Raw genomic sequence first — 20,491 nt, 5'->3', positions numbered from 1 at the left:
GCAAGGCAGCACGGGGCTTGGTGCAGGCGGTGCTGCTGACCCTGCCAGGTCTGTGTGGTGCACAGGCTGGGCTCAGCAGGCACTGCGTCCTTCCTGACTGTAAAATGGATGTTTTTGGGCAACCATTGCATTTCATTTGATTTTACTCTGAATTCCCAAAGTGTAAACTGCATTTTCCTTCACTCAAGCAGAGAAATAGAAAGACGATGGTAACCCTCTTTCCTGCACTCATTTCACTGTGCCTTTCACCCTTTCTTGTCCTTCCCTCTGCTCGTGAGTGCAAAGTCCCGGCTGGCAGCACCAGTGATGGTGCCTTTGGTGCTCAGTATGCAGGGGTGCTCTAGCTCTCAGCATGTCTGGCCCCCTCCCCCTGAGGATAAGCTTATCTGGACAAAATTGCCCCTGCAGCATTTACAGATGAGGGAAGAGTTGGCTGAGAGGTGAGTCTGAAAGCTGGAGATCATTAGCCTTACAAGCCCAGGGGAAAGGGATGCAAGCTTCCTTGCACCACTGCTGTCCCCAGAGCTCACCAGTTCTCTGAGATTTTGGGCTAAATCCATTCCTAGGAGAAATCCAGTGGGATCATGCCAGGATGCATGGCTTTGTGCCCTTTGTGGCTTCTAGTTCATCCACAGCCCTGCTGTGGAGACGGCAAAGTTCCCCCCAATAAATTGTGTGCAGCTGGGAAAGGCACATTTTGGGAAAAGTCCTGGAAGGTGTGTGTAGGCAGACCTGCCATCTCTCAAGGATGTGTGGGACTGGACTGAACCCCAGTCCCAGCACCCTGAGGACTGGGCTGTTCCCCAGGAGACTGCCCCGCAGCCCCCCTCGTGCTCCACTTAGACTGTCCTGGCACCCCTCGGCTGCCTTCCAGCTGGGCAAGATGGGTGTAAGCCATCTCTCCTGGGGGAGGCGATCACTCTTCACCCACTTGTGCTCTTGCCCTAGGAAGATCAGTCAGGGTGGGCTGCAAATGCCTGAGACAGCATCTTGGAGGGGTGGCAGGTCCTGCTTAGAGCCATCTGCCCCAGAGGAGTAGCATGGGGCTGTCTCTGGGCTGGCCCAGCGGTGACCAAGGGGTCTGGCTGGACAGGCAGCTGCCTGCAGGAGGAGTGGACAGGACTGGAGCCAAGCAGCTACCACTCAGTTTCCTGTGAGCCAGGCTGAGCTGCGCCAGAGAGCACCTCTACAAGCCAGAGCCCTTAGCCCTTCGCAGCTCAAGGATGAGGGCATTGGGGGCAGGAAGATCAGAGCAGCTGGTGCTGGGCACCCCAGAGGTGTAGACAGAAAAGACCCTTCCCAGACAGATTCCCATGTGAGAAATGTAATCCACACAAAAGCAATAAACCAGGCTGCCACCCCTTTCTCCCTTCTCTGCTCTTTCCCTGCTCACTTTCCCCATTGCTTCATCCTACAGGAGTGTTGTTTCCTGCTTGCCATCCTTCCCCCACATTAGCGCCTGGTGGCAATCACCCCTGCACTGTCCCCCACTCGCTCAGCCCTGCGGGCAGGGTACCACCTCTGCATCCTGGGACTCCTCCATGCACCCACAGTTGCTGCCTGCAGAGCGGGAGGGAGCTGGGGACCTTTGGGTATAGAGGCACTGGAAGAGCATGCTCCTATATACCATTTGTTCTCCTTGCCATGGTGAGGCAGATCTTCCGCTTCTCAACCTTTCTAAGAGAGCCAGTGCTTCCATGGCACAGCAGCCCCAGGCTGCCCTCCTCATCGCAGCACCCCCACCATCCCTGGGATGCAGTGCTTCAATGGCTCCAAAGGCAACTCACGGCTCCCCAGTCCTCTTTTTTGAGAGAGAAAGAGAACTCCGACTAATGCCAAAAGGAGGACAGGCCTGCTGGGGATTGCAGTTCACTTTTTAATTTTGAGATGCCTCGTTAGCTCTGGGCCAAGCTGAGTGGCTGAGAAGCATCAGCCACTGGCTCTCCTCCCCTCTCCCCCACCCCCCTGGAAACCCATTAGGCCGATGAGCAGGTCGGCTCTCAGGGGTGGTGCTGTTGCAATGAGTGTGACGTGCTCATCTGGGGAGCTGGGCTGAATGGGGGGACACATGGGAGAAAGGGAGGGAGTTGGAGCCATGTGGGAGTGATGGAAAAATGTGGGAGCAACTCCTCCAGAGAGCCATCCTGGCTCAGTGGGGGCAGGCCAAGGGGGTCAGACACCAGGTGAGGTGGAGTGGAGGGGGTCGTATTGAAGGGCAGGTACATCAGTTCTTGGGGTGGAGGTGATAAACGCTTCCAGCCTGGGGAGCCCTGGACAGTCCCCTCTTACTTCTCAGCCACAGTCCCCCAGGCCCTAGAGTAGCACACCAGGTTGGATTGATGCGGGACAGTGGCAGGGTGGGACATGTAGGGACCACAAAGCCCGATTTTCATAGACTGAGCAAGGAGATGGTCTGGAACTGAAAGGGCAGGGGGTCATTGCAAAGTGGGTCTAAGGGGTTTGGCCAGGATTGTGGTGGGGATCAGGAACAGCCTTGGAGGAAGGATCTGCAGGGTAGGAGGAAGATCCAGCCAGGGCTCTTGGTCTGCTGAAGAGGGAGATCTCTGTCCTGGTACTGCAAGATCAGCAAGATGCAGTGAGGTCTTTTGGCAGGGTGTGCTGGGAAGCCTGCTCAGCTCTGCAGGAGGAGGGCAGCATATCTCACAGGGAGATCAAATTGCAGGTCGGTGTCATCCAGCTGGCCCTGGCCTAGGAGAGATGGGCAGTATGGGGGGCAATATTTGGTCGGTATGTTGCAAGCCAGACCACAGTAAGGCAAGCAGGATGCTCATGATTTAGGACTGGATGAGCAGGGCATGATGCAGATCAGGTCTGGGAAGCATTGCAGGGCCACGGGTGGGGAGCTTTCAGAGCAGCACCCTGGTTCTTGTAAGTGCTCTTAGGCACTCACTTTCAGAAGCATTAGTTTTACAGGAGGAAAAAAAAAAAAAGAAAGGGAAAAAAAAAAAAAAGGAAGCAAATGAAGATTGTATTGCCCCAGGGTAGAGAAGTCAATGAAGGAATGGCAGGAGGATCCCACTTGCGCTCAGTGACTCAGCTGCTCTCTGTTGGTGCAACATTTCCAGCCCAAAACTTTGCAAGAGTTTCAAGCAGATGGCTCTCCTTCCCAGGAGTGGATGGAAAGGGGACCCTTTATGGTTTCCCAGCATCATTTACAGATCTTGTTAGCCAAAAGCAAGGTGAGGGCATTCTCTGCTCCTTGCCCCCAGCCCAGCTAGAGTGCAGGGTTCCCAGGTTTCTCTTGGGTGGTGTGCACAGTGTCTGAAAATGCCTGGTGAAAAAGGAATGACTGGGAAGCCCTGGGGATTACACAGTAAATCTCATGTTTCCATGCCTGTGGATCCAGCAGCTTTCCCTGCCCCATTTTTAATTCAAATTTCCCTAAGGAGAATTAGCACTTAGGGGGTCTTGGACTGAAATGAGCCTGCTCCTCATCTGCTCTGCGGCATGGACCTGGCTTCCCAGCTCTCGTCACCCTCTCTCAGTCTCACCCCTCTCCTTTGACACCCAAACCCCTCCTTAGCTGGAATATCTTGGCCTCCCTCCTTTCTCTCCCCTGCCCCTCCTGCCCTCAGCCCCTCTCTGCTCCATCACACCTGCACCCTCTTGGGGACCCAGCCTGCCCCCACCTCCTGCTTGTTCCCCAGCGTTTCTCCTTCAAAGGCCACTGCAAATTCAGTGGACCTGGGGATGAAATCCTCAGCCCTTCCCTGCGTAACAGCATCACTTGAAACCCAGAATTGTAAAAATAAATGATTGCTGATGCATAAAGTGTTGCAGTGAAGCATCGTCAGTAGTTCAGGGCTCCGAAACTGGCGGGGCTGGCAGGCTGAGCGGCTGCGTTGGCTGGCACAAATGCGGCAGGAGGTGGAGGGGGGCCCAAGCCCTGGCCCACCAACCCTGTGTGGCTGGGAAACAGCTGGTCTTAGTCGTCCTGTACTGGAAGGAATGGGAATTTGGTTTCTTATGTAGTCAAGGCTGGTGGTATTGCACATTATTAAGACTTCCTAAAAATGTCCCTGTTTTCCACTGCGTATAAGATTCAGCCACAGTGGATGTGTTTTTTCCATGCAGCTACCTTGCTTTGACTTTTCGAAGGGGAGGGGGGAAATTTAGGCAAAATGATGCAGACATTTCTGAGGATAAGCCGAGGCATGTGCATACTGGGTTTTTTTCCTCTCCTAAAATGTTGGGGGTTGAAACTGGCAGCACCTCCAGCAGGGCTGGCCCAGGTGCATGTGTAGCAGGCACATGTCCGGGGCCGCCAGTGACCCGGCTGGCACAAGCATTGTGGCCCCACCACCTCCAGTGCTGGTGCAGCATCCCAGCATGGTGGTGGTGCTGCAGGAGGACCAGGGTGTGGGGCTGGGAAGGGGGCAGCCCAGCAGGGGTGGTGGGTGCTGGTACTGGGCTGCCTGTCCTGGGGGCAGTAGGAGCTGCAAACCTGCCTGTCTAGGGCTTAGTCCTCAGCTCTCCATCTCTCTTCCCCTCCACTTCTGTGGCAGAAATGTTTAAATCTCAGAGCAGACAGATTCAATTTTCCCTACGCTTCTGAGATGCCTTGAGTCAAGTCTTTTGCATGCTTTGGGGCAGGAAATTGAAACTTAGCAGGAAGGCACTCCTCCCCCCAGGGCCATCTCCTTCCCTGCCCATAAAAGAAATTGCCCAAAGCTGGACACATGGTTAACCTGAAATGCTGCACTTCACAGAGCCTTACTACAGTGGGAAAGATCACCCTTCCTTCCTTATACCCCAGCAGGGCAAAGGAGTAGCTCTGGATTTAAAAGCAGAGGGGTGAATATGCATCAGATTGGGGAAAAGAGTAAATTGAGGAAGGAGAGGCCGGAGCTGTCTGGGGAAGTCTACAAACCTCAGTGTCACCCGAGGCCAAAGAAAAGGTGGATATGCTACCAGGGCTGCCAGTAGTCCCGCTTTCCTGCCTGAGAAAAGGGTGTTAAGAAAAGGATGTTCTTGATCACTAAAACTGGCTGCAGCTGTGCAGCCCTCACTTCCTCCCCCATTTACGTGACTTCTGGCTCCAGACCATGGGTCACATCCTCTCTAGGGCTAATCCAGAAGGAAGATGACAACCTCCTGCTGTTGTGTCTTACTTCATTAACTGAAGTGGCAGGAAATGAAAGGATCCAGTCCTTCTTGGGACATATGTGGATGTTAACACATTGCCACATGATGGAATTTCTATTTTTTTCACTTTGCTCTTTTTATAGGAAATACATGCTGTGAAAAGGACTTTGAGGCTGTAAAGTCAGACACTCAGGACTTTGGAAAAGCCAGAAGTGGGGTTTCTCCCTGGATCTATATTTGGTGCCCTTGTGAGGGTACATCAGGAGGCAAGGTCCAACAGTCGCTTCCTCCTGAACACCTCTACAGAGCACACAAGAGATTTCATTTACACATGGGGCTGATCGTTCTTGTTCCCTTCATTCAAGAGTGGGACAGGCTGGGAGCATGACAGTGGTCACAGCAAGTGATTAGGACAGGTTGAGCCAGACTTGAGTGAGATGCGTATCTGATGCAAAGCCTGGGACTGAGCAGGCAAAGACCATCTTGGACTCATGCTTTCTTGACTGCTCTGTATTCAGACCTGCTCACAACACAGAATTAGTTGGTTTTATAACTGTTGTCAAGCACATCAGTACGGCATGAACATGTTCACACCTCCCCTCTGAGGAGTTAAAGGTATCCCCTGCTGTGGGGGGCCCAGTCAAAACACCTGATTTTCCAGAATACTTAGCAGCATTGTAGTCAGCACACTGCATGTTTGAAGCACAGCTCCTATTGATTTCAGCCACAGCTGTGAGTGCTCAGCCACAGTGCCCCAAGAGGGAGACACACAGAGTTCACGAAAACCTGTGAGGTTAAGGTGACTTGCATAGGAAGGAGCATGTAGGAACCCCTGTGACACATCCAGTCCTGGAGAACAGGACTCAGCTACACAAACATCTTCTTTCCTTTCCTGGAGGCCTCCCTCTCACTCACTGCATGGCTATCAGCTTTTTTCAGCAAATCAGGCAGGGACCCCACTGTCAGCGCTATCCTCCAGTATATAATCCTGCATCATCCTCAGAGCAAATCCATCCTCTATCAAACAAAGAAAAGGAATGAACAGGGATCCTGTGGACTGTTTAATTAAGAACTGGCTCCATAACATCCATTCAGCAGTGGGCATCCTTCCACCTAACTTTCATCCATTTTGTTTTCTCATGCATTTTTTTTGAGTGCAATAATATTTTAGAATATTAAACTCTTCTTCCAGTATGACAGAGCTTGTGAACTTCTTGCTGCATGTTGAACATATTTGTGCATTCATCTGTGGCCCCACAAGATCCTTATTATCCTCCTTCAGAGACAGAAAGCTCTGACACAGAGCAGTGGAGGGAGTTCTGGGTAGCGTGACAAAGACAGCAATGAAGATGAGTTCCCCTGAGTCTCAGCCCAGAGTTAAACTGGACTTGGGTTTCTGAACAATCTGTGTGCCTGCCCTAGAGCTGTGCTTGGTAGTACCAAGCATTGTTTTCTGGATTTGGTATCCGGTGGAGGACATGAAGTCTTGCTGTCATCCATTAAGCCAGTATACTTCCACAGGAACTGGAGGAGATGTTGATTCTCATGTTTGTGCCAAAGCCCATGTCGGATAATTGCAGCCGGTTGCCCTCCCCCTTCCTTTTCACCCTTGGCTGGTGCAGTCTTTCCCTGCAGCTCCGCTTGACCCTTGACACAGCTGCTTTCCAGTGCTGCTGGAGCTAGTCCACCGTAGTGCACCATGGCTAGCAAGGGGCTCTGAGATACCTCTCTAAAAGAAAGGTATCATAATAATTTTAACAAAGCATTTATTCCATGAATTTTGCCTCTTTTCTTAGTCATAGATTTTTTGTGACCGAATGCAATGCATTCAAGTTATTGATTAGTATAATAATTCCAATACTTATTAATTAATTAACTGATTAAAAGAAGATTGTTGTTTATAGCCACCCTGGAGGATGTTTGCCACCTCACCTGGACCCATCTTCCTCCTTGACTAACATCTACATAACACTCACCATTTCTGAGATTATTCCTGCTGGTAAACTTGCCTTCAAGGGACTGCCACTGAAAGCAAAATGTAAAAAGAGTGTAAAACCCATTAGTACAAGTCCTTTTGATTACTCCAAATATATTCCCACAGCCCTAGAGCTGTTCATCAGAGCAGCTTTACATATCTGCATCGTTCATTTCCTAAGACTCCCAATATCCCAGTTAGGCAGAAAAATGTTTGTAACCCACATAGCACAAAATATAAAAGCCAAGGAATATGCTGTAGTTTTACTGCTACATGAAAGACAGACTGTGTGTGCATGTCACTTTTCTCACCTATGTCTGGTTCAAAGAAAAAAAGTTGGAGGCTACTAAAGTGTCAGGCTGAACTGATGTAAGATGGTTCTTCACCAGTAGTGACAGCATTTGGTGCAGAAGTCTGTAAGATCCGTTCTTGCAGATAGCCCTTGGTGGGGTTTGTTAAGTGTCTATTTATATCTTCATATTTCATGTGAAATATTATGCACTTGTTAAAACATGACTAGAAACATGGGCAAGACAAATGATGTGCTTAATGATGGCATAAAGCCCATTAAAGGAATTCACATCACATATGAAAAAGAGAAATGTTGGACAGTGGAGCCCTATTGCACGAACAGATTGGTCAAATAAACAGGTATTCTGGAGATCCAGTGATTGATCCTGTTCCCATTAAATGGAAAGAAACATAGCTCTTCTCAGTCAGCCCTTCCTCCCAGGCTGTAGGAGCGCCGCTGTTTGCTTCGAGCAGGGTATGAATTTTGAGGCTGGTTTGGGGAACAGTGATCATGCAGTTCCTATAGGCTGTTCTTCTGGTTTTGGCATTTATCCTTGGTTCTGTGTCAGAGCTAAAAACTCATTTTCTTTTCTGATCTTTCCCCCCTCCCCTTCCTGTTTCTCCTGCTCTTTGCAGTCCTGCAGGAATAGTGGCTGCTAAGTAATTGTGCACTTATAGATGTCTGTGCTTGTCACAGGGTTCAGCCTCAGCCAAACCTACCATGGCTTGAATTTCCCTCCCAGACCTCAGGACCTCTTAGTTCAAGTCTGGGATGGCTCTGAGTACAGCTATAGTTGGAAAAGAGCCTCTGTAAAAATTACATCTTGTTGTTCCATATTTATTCTCCCTCAGTGGTTTCCATGTCAAATTTGCTCAGTTTACCAGTCAAAACAAGATATTTCTACCTGCCAGCTCTGCCAGCTCAGCCTGGGCTCTGGAAATCAAGCTGTGCTCTCTCTACTCTGGACATCATCACCAGCCAAAAAGGATTCTCGAATCAGGACTGAGCTGGATGTGATTTTGATTATGCACGAATATAATTTGTTCTCAGATAGTATTACAGGCTCTGTGTGACAGATAGCAGCAAGGCTCCTGTGCTGTACAAACATTGACTAACAAGTCTTCCCCACTACCTGTGGGATGATGGGCCACCACTAGGTCCATTTTACATCTAGGGGACACCAAAAGGGGGCAGCTTGTTGTGGATGACACAGAAAACCCGTGGCAGCGTAAGGAATAGCACTGGGAAGTTTTGCTTCCTGCCATTGCTCTTCATTCATGAGAACAGACCTGAGCACCTTTGGTGCTCTGGTCCACTGCTTGGTCACCAAACCGTGACCTTTCCTTCGACTGCAGTAACCTGTGAAATCTCCAAAGGGAACAGGCAGGTGGGCCCACTTCTTGCTGCAGAGAAATGGAAGAGGTATAGCCTCTCACAGGCAATGGGCATTAATTTTGTTCACAAATAGTTGCCTTCTGGTGGACGGAGCAGGAGAGCATTCCCCACTGTCCTTTTCAGAAATACTGAAATTTTGAAAATTTGATCATTGGCTGAATATTTAAAAAAATTTTATGTGGCAGATAATATACTCACTATGTATGAGCATGTCATACAGCAGAAAAAGTGGGAAGGGTGTCCTGGCTATTGCACTAGTTCCAACCTTCACTCTTCTTGTGCTTCTGTAATGAATCTCATCATGGGCTGTTAGCAAGAAGGGACACCAGAGCCTTCCCTGTCCCAGTGTGAGACTCCTCTCTCTGAGCCCACAGAGTAATTTCAGCCACTAAAAGCCATGGTAGGCTTTTACCTGCTACGCAGACCAACTCCTACCAAGAACAATGACCCAGAAGTAGTATGCCTTCCTTGGTTCCTATGACAGTTTATCATCCTGTGCTTGAGTTTGGGACCAAGGCTCATCAGTCAGCTGAGAAGTGAGAACACCAAACTGCCCCTTCCTCTTCCACAGGCTGTAACGGCAGCTGCGCCACAGAACCAGGATGGGTTTTCTGATCAGGAGATCTTTCCAAACGCATCTCAGCTACCAGGTAGCTTCCTGGTGTTCTTCTTGCTCTTCTCTTACACGTTGGCCACAGTAAGATAATCCACCTGCAGGCTTCTTTCTTTAAGGAGCTTTGTGTTAGTGAGAGAGACCACAGCAGGTGACTCCTCCAGGTTGGGGGAAACTTGTGCCATGGGAAAGGCCATGTTCAGGGCCTGCACCGGGCAGTTCAAGAGGGCATGCCTAAAGAAAGGGGCTCCCCATTGCAGATGGCAAAGCTCTGGGTGTCACACCCCTCAGAGGCTGTCACACCAGGAGAGGAGACCACCCAGGTTATGGGTGGGAGCTTACTGGTGGGACATTGTCACCTGAAGAAAGAAAACTCCTCCAGCTAGGGAGAAGGTCTGCAGGAAAGCCCAGTCTGCTGGCCTCTGGGGAAGGGTCTCAGCTTGGTAGGAATTTTTTGGAAGTGAGGGAGAGGGTAGGCTATGAGCTGAATTTTTCTTCTTATCCTTCTTTCATAGCAAAAATAGAACATTCATCACAAGTTCCCCTACATGTTTTTCTTCCCTATTGCACACTAGCTCCTTGCTAGTATTTGAAGCTGGAGAAAAAAATTGATGAGTACTCAAGTTAATAATGTGTGATTATTATGTTGATGAATTGCTGGAGATGAATATATATGTAAAAGCTCTGCAAGATTCGCTCATCCATGCATCCTGAGTGAAAGCAATTATTTTGGTGAACAAATAGCAGTTAGTTCTATCCCTTAATAAGAGGTGCTGGTGTAAAAGGTAACTTGGTAACTTTTGTCCTGCTGAATTTCCAGGACACTTTTGCAAACTGATCATTATTGAAATGATGGAAACCCCAGCACAGGGGTCAGTCTTTCATAAGTGACCAACTTACAAACTTGAATTCTTCTTCCTACAAAATTCTTGCAATTCTCAGTCATCAATTAATTTTGTAAGATTTCCTCTGTCTTGAAACTGTGGAGAAAAAGCAGAACAACCTGAAGAAGGCACATCCAAGAGACTCAGAAACTGGGAGATGAAAACATATAATCCCGTGTATAAAATTTGGAAAGGCTTGTTTGTGTGTGTGCTTTGCTTCTCATGATTTCTAACTCAGACTCATGCTTTTAATGTGAATGTCATGATATTTTCAGGCCTGACTCACTCCTTTTCTTCAATACTTGCACTGTAAATTGTCCTGACTGTCACTGAGTATAAGCCTTGGGCGCTATGCGACCCCAAAGCTCTGATTCCAAGCTGAGCCAAAGGGCCACGTGCCCTTCGTAGGATAAGGAAAGGACAGGGTGCGCAGTATGGGGAGGTGGTGGTGGGAGGCATCTGAAGTCAGCATTAACAAAAGCCCTAATAGCAGGCTTTATGGGGAAGGATAAGGTGGGCACTGGGAAAGGGCTATATCTCCACAAAGGACTTGACAGAGGTAACAAGAAAGGAGTGACCTTCTCTCCCTTGGAGACCCCAGCCATTGACCTTGCGCTGTGTTGGGGGATGAAGGACTGTCAAAAAATCACCTCATGGAAGTATGGCAAGGGAGCCATAGCAGGGCTGTCCCCTGATGCTCCTGGATGTCCCAGCCCTGATTTCTCTATTTGTGCAAGTTTGGCATGTCCTGACCTGGCCATCTTGTTTCTTTTCTTTTTTCCCCACATGCTGCGCATGTCCGACTGGATTAAATCCAGGAGTTAGATGCCGTGGTACCCTTTAAAGACAAGAGTCCGTAAACAGTGATGAGGAGGTGTGACTAACTCATTAAAAATTGAAAACGGGGAAAAAAAGGAAAACACCTTCTTGTTGTCACTTTGATAAAAATGACAAGTCCAGTTGTTGTTGTTACAAATACTTCCAAGACGAAGTAATGGATTTGATATGAACAGAGAAGCTTGTATTAACCCATTTAAATTAATTTGGTTTGGCTCATTTTCAGCTAAGGGAATTAGATGTTTCAGGATTTGGTAATGTGTGAGAGTGTTTTCCCAGACAGGTCACATACTCAAGTACAGGCCAGGTCTGCAGTTGTTTGAGGGATGATATTTCCAGTGCACATCAGAGAGAGGCTCCTCCATGTAGCAGACATTTATTGGTAATGTGCCAGAAAAGCCCAGCACTGAAAAGGTGGGCCAGGACCTTTGTGCCCTGAGTGGGCAGATGAGAAGTGAGACAGGCTGATGGGCAACATGGGAGAAATTTCCACAACTGCCAGCTGGTATGCAGGAAAAATTGCTAAATGGCCTCATCTGTGTGCCATCCTGGCACCGTGAGGTGGGTGGAGGGTCCTCTATTAGTCCCCAGCAAGCACTGGGATAGGATGAGGTGGGATGGGATGTCCCACATACAGTACCACTCCTGTCACTGGGACCTGTTTTGCTGTGAGTAGGGGAATGGTGCTGTGGTTTCCCTAGCTGCACTGCTACCTGCTGGGCTGCTGCAGGAGGGTTGTGGTGCTGTGAGGGTCCTGGCACTTGGGGTTCAGTCCTAATCCTGCTTAAAAATCTGTGTGTGTTTGTGGACCTTGTAGCACTGGAGCTTGTGCAGGAATCCAGCATTTTGTGTTGTAAAAAGTGTTTTCCAGGCTCCGAGGGAGCCCTTGGAGTGTGTCTTCTCTGAGACTAACCTGGTGAGCTGGAGATGAGGCAGGAGGGGGCAGCTGCCTGTGCTGAGGCTGGCGGTGAGTCTGCTCTGGTGGAAAGCTGTAGGCAGATGGTTAAATACCCTGCTCCCTTTTGCATATTTATCTATGGGGTTCAAAATACTCAGTGTCTTTGCACAATTCTTTCTGAAGATTTGTCCCCTTTTGTGTGCCTTGAAAAACAGGGTAACAGGCAGTGGGCTAGGAAATGAGGAACAGCAGGGTGCCAAAGGCTTCTAAGCCTGCCTGAGCTGGGGGAGTGGTAGCTCTGGGAGCAGGAGGGTGATGATGGCTCTGCGAGTGCAGACAAGTGCCCAGGTTGGCTGTGAGGAGATGGAGCAAATGTGAGCTCTGAGGGCCTGAGTAAAATCAAAAGGGCTGGAGTCCTCCTGAGTCCACCACAGCTTTCCAGGCAGGCAGAGCTGTCCCCCACAGCTGCCCTGGCAGGGCCCACAGGGGAGATGCACTTGCCTGCCAGGATCCTGACAGAGAGGTAGGAGGGAAGTCTTCTCAGGTGGAGAAATGTGGGGGTGGCAGATCAGTGTGGGTCTGATGCTTCACATTGCTGCTGGGAAAAAAATGCCTGGCTTGTGTTGATCTGCTGTCAGTCTACAATATACGCTTGCTTGGGAAGCCTTGTTGTCCTCCTGCTGCTACTCTTGGTGGAGAGTAAGAGCTGAAGGGATCTGGGATGCTCAGTGGCTCTGCTTTTCCCGGAGTTGGCTTAGTGTAACCACAGGGAAATGTAATGTTTCATAGAAATGCCCTGCTCTTCAGGGAGGTATGTAAATGAAAACACAAAGTGTGTGCCCTGCAGATTGCAAAGCCAGGGAGCTGGTCTGCGTGGAAGCCCTGGAGGATGCGGGGAGGAATGTCCCTGGAAGGGGAGGGCAGGTAACCAATCCTTGCTCTAGCAGCACAGTGCACCAGGACGTCAGGGCATTGCCTTCATCTCCTGATGGTCAGATCTGGATCTGCCTTCTGCAGCCACCCTGCTCTGACAAAAAAACTGATGGCTGTGGCACCCCTGGAAAGCAAACTGTCTGTGGTCTGAGCTAGGTGTTGCTTACTTAAAGGGATGGATGGTAGTTGGGAATTGGTGTTCCTGACAACGTCACTTGTTAAGAGATGATTGCTTGGGATCCACCAGTGGTGCCAGGTTGATAATGATCAGGTCTGGTAAGGTAATACAGTTGTGTATGTCTGTAAATGAGGGCAAATATGCAGTTTGACAAACCTGGGAACTTATTTTCCCCTAGCTTTGCTGTAACCTTACCAAGTGTGCATCACCCAGCTGAGAGATATGCATATGGAAGGCTTTGGAAGACGATCTTCATCACTGAGGATGAAACAGCTTTAAAAATCTGTCTCCTGAATATTAACCTAGGCCTCTCCTAAGAACAGATGGTATTCTGAATAGTCAGTGATTTTTCTTAATGCTGAAAGCCCTGAGTGTATGTACAGGTGCTTTGCTGAACCGAGTCTACCAGTAGTACAGGGTTGGTGTCTACTCTCTTGTTCCATTTTTAAGCCTATACATTTGAGACCTTGTTTTTATTCAGCTTGGGTAGCTGTCTACCAACACCTTTTAAAATCAACCTTGATTTAGCTTCCTCCGTAATCCTTCAATACCTCAGGGACAACCTTTACACTGTTTTTGCAGCCAGTTGATTGTTCTCTCTCACTTTCAAATTTCCATGGGATATTTGCAATATCCCACTCTAATACCTACTAATCCATTAAAAATAGCCATGAGATAGATTAGGTAATCCACTGTGCCTCACAGGTTGTGCTTCTTAGCTCTCTGCTTTCCCTAAAACAGTCACAGAATGAGTGCTACATCTGCATCAGGAAAGCATTGTTCCTCCAAAAGGGTCCCTCAGCACTGGTTCACAAGCAGGCACAGCTTGCTTGAGAAAATCCTCTTTATCTATTCGGATCTACAGGGACAGCTTCATTTGACAACATGCTGAAAATGTGGCTGCCATTATCAGGGTTAACCTGTGTGTTTGCAAAGAGCATCACAGGATAGCAGTACTGCCTGCTCTGCAAGTGCTGTGTCTCTTGGCTCCTTGCTGAAGAATTGGCCTCATTGCTTGCTTGGAAGAAAGGCTGTCTCTTACTGAAGCTCTTGATTTGTTCAGTGTTTGGATATTCCAAAGGTCTGCTCAAAAGCTATGCTATGGTTGTACCCTCTTTGTTCCATCACACCTGTGTGCTGCCCTTGATATCTCCATCTTGGTGAGAGCTTGCTCTAACTTCGCCTTTCTCTTGGGAAGTCCCTAGTATTCCCCTTTCTTAAATGAGTAGTGCAAACTCAGTCATCTGACTGGATGAGGTGAAAAACCAGGCTGCCAGGAGAGCAGAATGATACAGGCTGGAAATCCTCATTAGCGTCCTTGCACAGGGTATTGCTGTGTCTGCTCTGATGTGGATGGATGGGAAGCCTAGCAAGGTTAGGCACAATCTCGTTCTGTGCTCAGGCTCAGCAGCTTAAAAAGTGCTGAGCACTCCCTAAAGAAGTATGGCAAAATGCAGGAAACCTGTCAGGCAGAAGAAACTGTTTTCTGCCAGACCTACTTGGAGACTAGCTTCAATCTCCATGAGAATCAGTGATGGCAGATACCCCTCCTGCCCCTGCAGAACAATGAGTCTGTGGGGAAGTAGCAGGCATTGACAGCCCCAGATATTCTGGAGACCAGGGCCCTGTCTTTCAGCTCCAAAATACCATGCTTGCTTCATGTGGAAGAGATTCCTCAGCAGCAGCAAGTCTCTCATACTCCCTGTTCCCCCAGAGACAAGAATGCAATGTCGTATTTGCTGACTTGCCATGAGACCATCTCTCTTTCTGGTAATGTACAGCAGTGGCCAAATGCATGATGTCATGGTATGCTTTGCTCTTTTAAATCCAATGGATATCATGGAGTAACCTGCTAAGAGTAGGGGGAAAGCTTTGATATCAGCCTCTGAATGTGTTTGTTCCTGGCTGTTGTGCTGAGCCTGGCAAGCTTAGTGCACAGCATTGGCTGCGAGTGGGGGAGAGGTCATAGAAATAAGAGTAAAAAACCAAGGGGAAAAAGGGTTGAAGAGTGTTTAATGGGTATTTATACCTAGATTTTGTTGGAAAAAATTAAGTAGGTTCTTAAGAGACACTGCTGAACTTGGCATTTCTAGATGTCACTGCAAATCAGAGATGCTGGATGAAAGTGGTTCCCAAAACACTTCTGCTTTCAAGATACATGGTCAGCTTTTCTTGCTCCTGAAGCAATGTTAACACTTACTGAGTTTGTGCTTGATGCTGTACCTAAGCTAAAAAAAAGGAGAGGAAGAGAAAAATTAGTGTTGGGGAAATTTTTTTGTGATTTGGCTTGTGTAGCTTGCTGGGATTGCACCTTTTAGGCATTCTTCTGCTAACTGCTGTAGCAGAGCCTCAGCCTTGATCTGTAAGCAGAGCTATTATGCAGGTGGCAATCTGTGAACTCCTCTTACAGCCCTCCTATATGGTGAAAACCCAGGAGCACTTCCATTCTCCCTGTCCTGGAGGGTAGGTATAGACTCCTCCACAGTGAATTTGGGTGTCCTGATAGTCGGCTGGCCTCTGAGTTATCTTTTGGGTGGGTTTAAAAAACTATGGCCCAGGACTAATTAGTCCATCAGCTGAAAATTGTTTAAGGCTATCTGTTTTGGGAGGGACAGAGTGGGATTTCTTAAGAGATTGTATGGTTACATCCAGGCAGCAGCTCCTCAGCTAGTGACAGGCCTCGCGCTGAATGTGCCGCCTTCTGCACCTCTGATTACCTGGGAGCTCTTGCCTCCTAACTAACCACGTCTGTCAGCCCTTGTGTAACCAACTCATCGCTGCACGTAGCAGTGACGTAGGTTGTGGTTTTAAGTTGTAAACATAAAGCCAGGGTGCCCTGAGGTTCAGTGCTGTGAACAAAGCAGAGGCAGCGGGTTGGGCAAACCATTTTGTGCAGAAAGAGCAAGTGGATACTGAACAGTTCTCCTTTTTTCAGAAAAGTGGGGATAAGACTGAAGGAAAAAGTCCTGGGAGTGAAATTACAATCTGTGTGCTGGCCATGCCTTTGGCAAGCCTGAGAATATCCTAACTGCTGATCCTGTTTGGTGTGGGGGTCATTGAAAATGTAAGTAAGTCACTGCAGTCCTGTAGCTACATGTATCAGCAAATCTTGCCCTCTTCATGCCTGCCTGTGTTGCCCTGTGTTTGCAGAAACAGTTCTGCCAGCCAGTGCAGGGCAACCTTGTCTGGGACTTGCTGTTTCTGGGCTGTAGTGCCACTGCTGTCCTCTGGCTTCTGGAGAGTTGGGTTTTGCATGGATGGAGTCTTATGCACGTGGGTATTTACCATTGCAGGGTAAGGCACAGACCTGTTCTATATGTAGGTTTAGTGGCTGAAACCTCTAATGTTCTCTGGTTGGCTTTGTTTACCCAGTAGAAGACCTTAAAGCAGCTTTCCTGCTGCTGCAGGGATCTTGGACCGCTGATGCCACAGGCAGAGCGCAAGCAGGGAATGGTGGGGCTTATGCACAAAGCTGTCTTGAATAATCTTCCCTCTTGTCCTAAAGAGACAGTGCTGCACTCCCTCCTCCTGCATGCATGATGCACTGTAATGGCAAGAGCTAGGCTGCCCCTATAACATCTCTAACCTCCTACATAAAGTGAGCAGCTCCCAGGATGGGTGCAGTGGGTTTGGAGAGGCTTCTGTGGTTTTATGAGAATGCTGTACATGGGAGGTTGCTTTTTCTTTTTTCTGTACTCGTGACATGTTATCTTTGCCTCAGTGGCTGGTTTCTTGATACCATGCTTTAAAATACAGATGTAGACAAATTGGCAAAAGGCCAGAGGAGAGCAGCACTAATTGTCAGAGCATTAGAAAACATGACCTCTGAGGAGAGGTTGAAGAAATCAGGTGCATTTAATCTAGGCAAGACAGCATTGGTGGGGGAGGGAGAGGGATGTAATTGGGTTCTCAGTACATAAAATCTGTTGTTAAGGAAGGATGATTTATTTATTCTTTTGCTATTGTTGGGGGGAAATGATGAGGCAAAACTACCTTTACACTGCAGAGAAGGTTTAGTTTGGATATTTAGGAAAAACCTTCAGTGCAGTGAAATGCAGGAAGAGATTGTCCAGGGGAACTGTGGAATTTCTGACACTGGTGGTTTAAAGAAACTGTGGTCCATTTCCATGAAAGATATGGACTGTGCAACCTCCCAAGATCCCTGTTAGTGCCTTTGTTCCTGTAGTTTAGGCTAAAGGGTAGGTTTGAGGCTGATGCCTGTCCCTTAGCAACCACAAGCCTTGGCTCTGCCAGCATTGCCAAGTTCATGTGGTCAGAAATGCATGAACCAGACTCCTCAAAGCATCGGCTGTAGTTCATAAAAATGGTGTGGCTTCAGTGGATAATAATATAAAGTAAGCTCTGCTTCTCTGCCCACTGTTTCTGAGTCTTTTTGGCTGTGTCTGTATTGCAGTTGGAGATCTGATGGCAGAGAAACCCAAGCTTGCTCTAGTCTAACTTTCTTGGGTAGGAGTGAAGAGAAGGCAGCTTGGACCTTAGTACAGGGCAGTTGCCCAAGTAAGCATCCACTGTCTGGAGACCTGTTACACTGAATTTCATGCTATTGTCTTTGCTGCTCTCTGCAGCCCAGGTACCAGGCTGAGATTTGGAAGAGATGTCCTGATCCAGGCTGCCATCACCTCTGGCTGTAGTGCAGGCAGACACAGGCTTGGATACAGGACTTTTCCTCTGCAGTTGTGCCATAGGAATTACTTCTGTAGCAACACGATTCTAGGTTCTGGGGCTTTTAAGCATTATAAAATAAAATATGAAAGTAATAACTGGTTGCTGGGAAAATATTGCAGATTAGGACAACTTGTTCTCTACCTTGACTGTTTTTATATTTGACAAGTATCACTTGCAGAAAAAGCACAGGTTTTATTATAACTCTTTTGTCTGCTTCCCTTCCAACTTCCTGAGTACATTTTTCACAGGCATCAAACTACTTTCAGGACAAAATGCTGGTGATTTCTCCAGTGGTGGTGAGAAACGGGGACGTGTGAGGGTGCCATTCACTGGTGAAAGTGGCAGAATTTCTCACATTCCCTCACTCGTGATCTTGCCTCCAAATCTTTTCTAGGCATAAGCTTTTTTTTTAAGGGCAGAAGGTCTAGTTTTTTGCACCCATTGGCAAGGCACAGATAAAAGCATGGACCTTTAATAGCAGGTTTGCTTCCTTTGCCTTGTCTTAGATCCACAAATGCAGAGTTCTGCCTTTTGGACAAATTTACAGATGACGTTATCGCATATTTTAAATACCCTACTTTTGTATCCCTCTTGCCTGAAGCTATTAACATTGGCAGAATTGATGTCCTTTGTTTATTTGTGTACTACTTACAGCCTGAATGTTGGACACCAGCCGGTCTAGTTTTTTGTTGGGCTGCAGTAAGAGGTAGGGCATGCTCTTCCTGTTGGCTGTGTATGTTCTCTTGCATCCCTGTCCTGAGGAGTCTGTGAGCCAGTCTTCACAACAGGGATGGAGAAGGTGAAGTGGCTTCACTGTGATCAAGCTAAGAGTAGGTCCAGTAAAGGCAGGACTTCGCATACCTTCATCTTTGGAGTGTTTGTTTGACAATCACACGCTTCTGCCTGTGGGTTGATAGGCACACACCTCAGGGGCTGCAAGCAGGCAGTGGAGCCTCCCACCTGCCATGATAGATGGGGTGTAGAGGTCTTGGCAGTGCCCAGGGTGGCCAAGAGGAACATTGCTGACTGCGCATGGGAGCTGGGTGCAGCTGAACCCAGGCTGACGGGGAGCAGTGTGGCTGATCTCCACTCCAGTGTTCGTCTTGGAGCTGGGAGTCGGGAGGTCTGGATCTTATCCACAGCTGACACTGAGTCACTGCATGACCTCAGGCACTCAGATACCATGGTGATGAACACAGCACAAATGTCTAGACAGACAGATTAGATTGGATAGGCTCTGTATTTGACAAATATTTGTATATGACCACTGTCAGTGCTCCCCTGCTACAACCACCCAGCCTCGTGGTTTTAGTGGGTCTCCTACACAGCAGGGGCAAAGAACCACTTTTTGCACTGAGGAAGGAGGGGACACATAACCACAGTGACATAATTACTGGTGGTGACAGACTGGAAGCAAAGCAGGTAGTAGGGCAACTCTTGGAGGAAACAACACTGCATGGCAGAAAGGCTCAGGGGTCAGGGACTGGCTTCTCCCCACCTCTGCTGCAGCCCTGCTCATGGTCCCGTCTTTCCTCCTGTAACCAATTAGTTTGTAAGATCCTCAGGGCAGCAGTGACTTCCTCCTCCTGCTACGGCTTCTATCACAAGCCCCTGGTGTCAGAAAAAGACAAGCTACCAAACTGAGACTTCCTTAAAAAGTTTCCTGTGCCACTGTCAGCCTCTGGTGCAAGGGAGGATGCAGGGGAATTGGCTCTCCCCTGAGTGACTCTTGGTTATTTTCCCACCTGGTTCCCTTGTGAAAGATGAACGTAGCAGTACAGCAAAGATGTGGCTAGGAGTGTGCTTGTGTAGGGATTTTCAGAGGCTCTGCAAGGTCTCCTGAGCACCCCTGCCTCCGGCACCCCTGACAGCGAGCCAGGAGTGCTGGAGAAGAGCACTGCCTCTTTAAGGAGATTTACATAGCAGGGCCTAATTACAGTTGTTGATTCTGATGTTTTCAGTGTTGTTCATATTCCATTAAAGGATAATGCCGCTTAATTTGCAGCAGAGGGTCTCGGTTAACAGTACACCCAATCACAAGGCAGCCCTAATGACACTACTTCCCTACTTCTGGTAACACATAATTAAAAAATCACTTCATTTCCAGTTGTGTGGTTCTCCCCTCTCCCCCAATCTCCTAATTACTTTCTAAGCCATTTCATGATTATCTGTAAATATTTCAGCACTTAGTTCTACTAATGAGTCCATGGAAGAGTTAATACCTTGAGTGGCATAACTGCTTGCCATTCCCTTTCTAGTGCTGCATTGCAAGGAATCATTTTCCACCTTGCATGTGCAAGAAGAGGGGCTTTGCTTGTGGTGAGAATGGATTTGTGCTCTGGCTGTGGGGATGACAGGAGAGGGGTAGCACTCAAACTCCATCTCAAGCTCCAGGAGTTTTTTTGCTGGTTTTGGTAGTGGATGTGTATCTCTGCAAATTGTTTTATGTGGCTTAAATCCCACTGAAAGGGCTGTCCTGTTGCCTGGCTGTGGGAGCTGCTAGTCAGAGGGCCTTGGGTAGAACTGGGTATGAGTCTGGATCTAGCTGGGATACCCACACATCTGGAAGAATTGGCTGAAATGGCTCATTTCTGCCCTGATTCTACAGGTTTGTGGGAAGTGGTAATACAGCTTTTACTGCACTTGGGCAAGAGAGGGCAATAGGTCTGGATGTGACTGCTCGTGTGGTGTTTC

The 20,491-nt window shown here is 48.3% G+C and overlaps 1 protein-coding gene across 2 annotated transcripts in view; it reads left to right on the top strand.

The window, feature by feature from the left end:
* Window positions 1–20,491, top strand: part of LOC104015363 (gamma-aminobutyric acid type A receptor subunit theta) — a 74,377-nt gene that overhangs the window by 6,579 nt on the left and 47,307 nt on the right. The window lies entirely within an intron of this gene.

This window comes from Nipponia nippon, unplaced genomic scaffold, assembly GCF_047370975.1.
Source record: "Nipponia nippon isolate SJK-2023a ecotype South Korea unplaced genomic scaffold, ASM4737097v1 scaffold_12, whole genome shotgun sequence".
Taxonomy (NCBI): domain Eukaryota; kingdom Metazoa; phylum Chordata; class Aves; order Pelecaniformes; family Threskiornithidae; genus Nipponia; species Nipponia nippon.
This window is presented reverse-complemented; position numbering and strand designations above follow the sequence as displayed.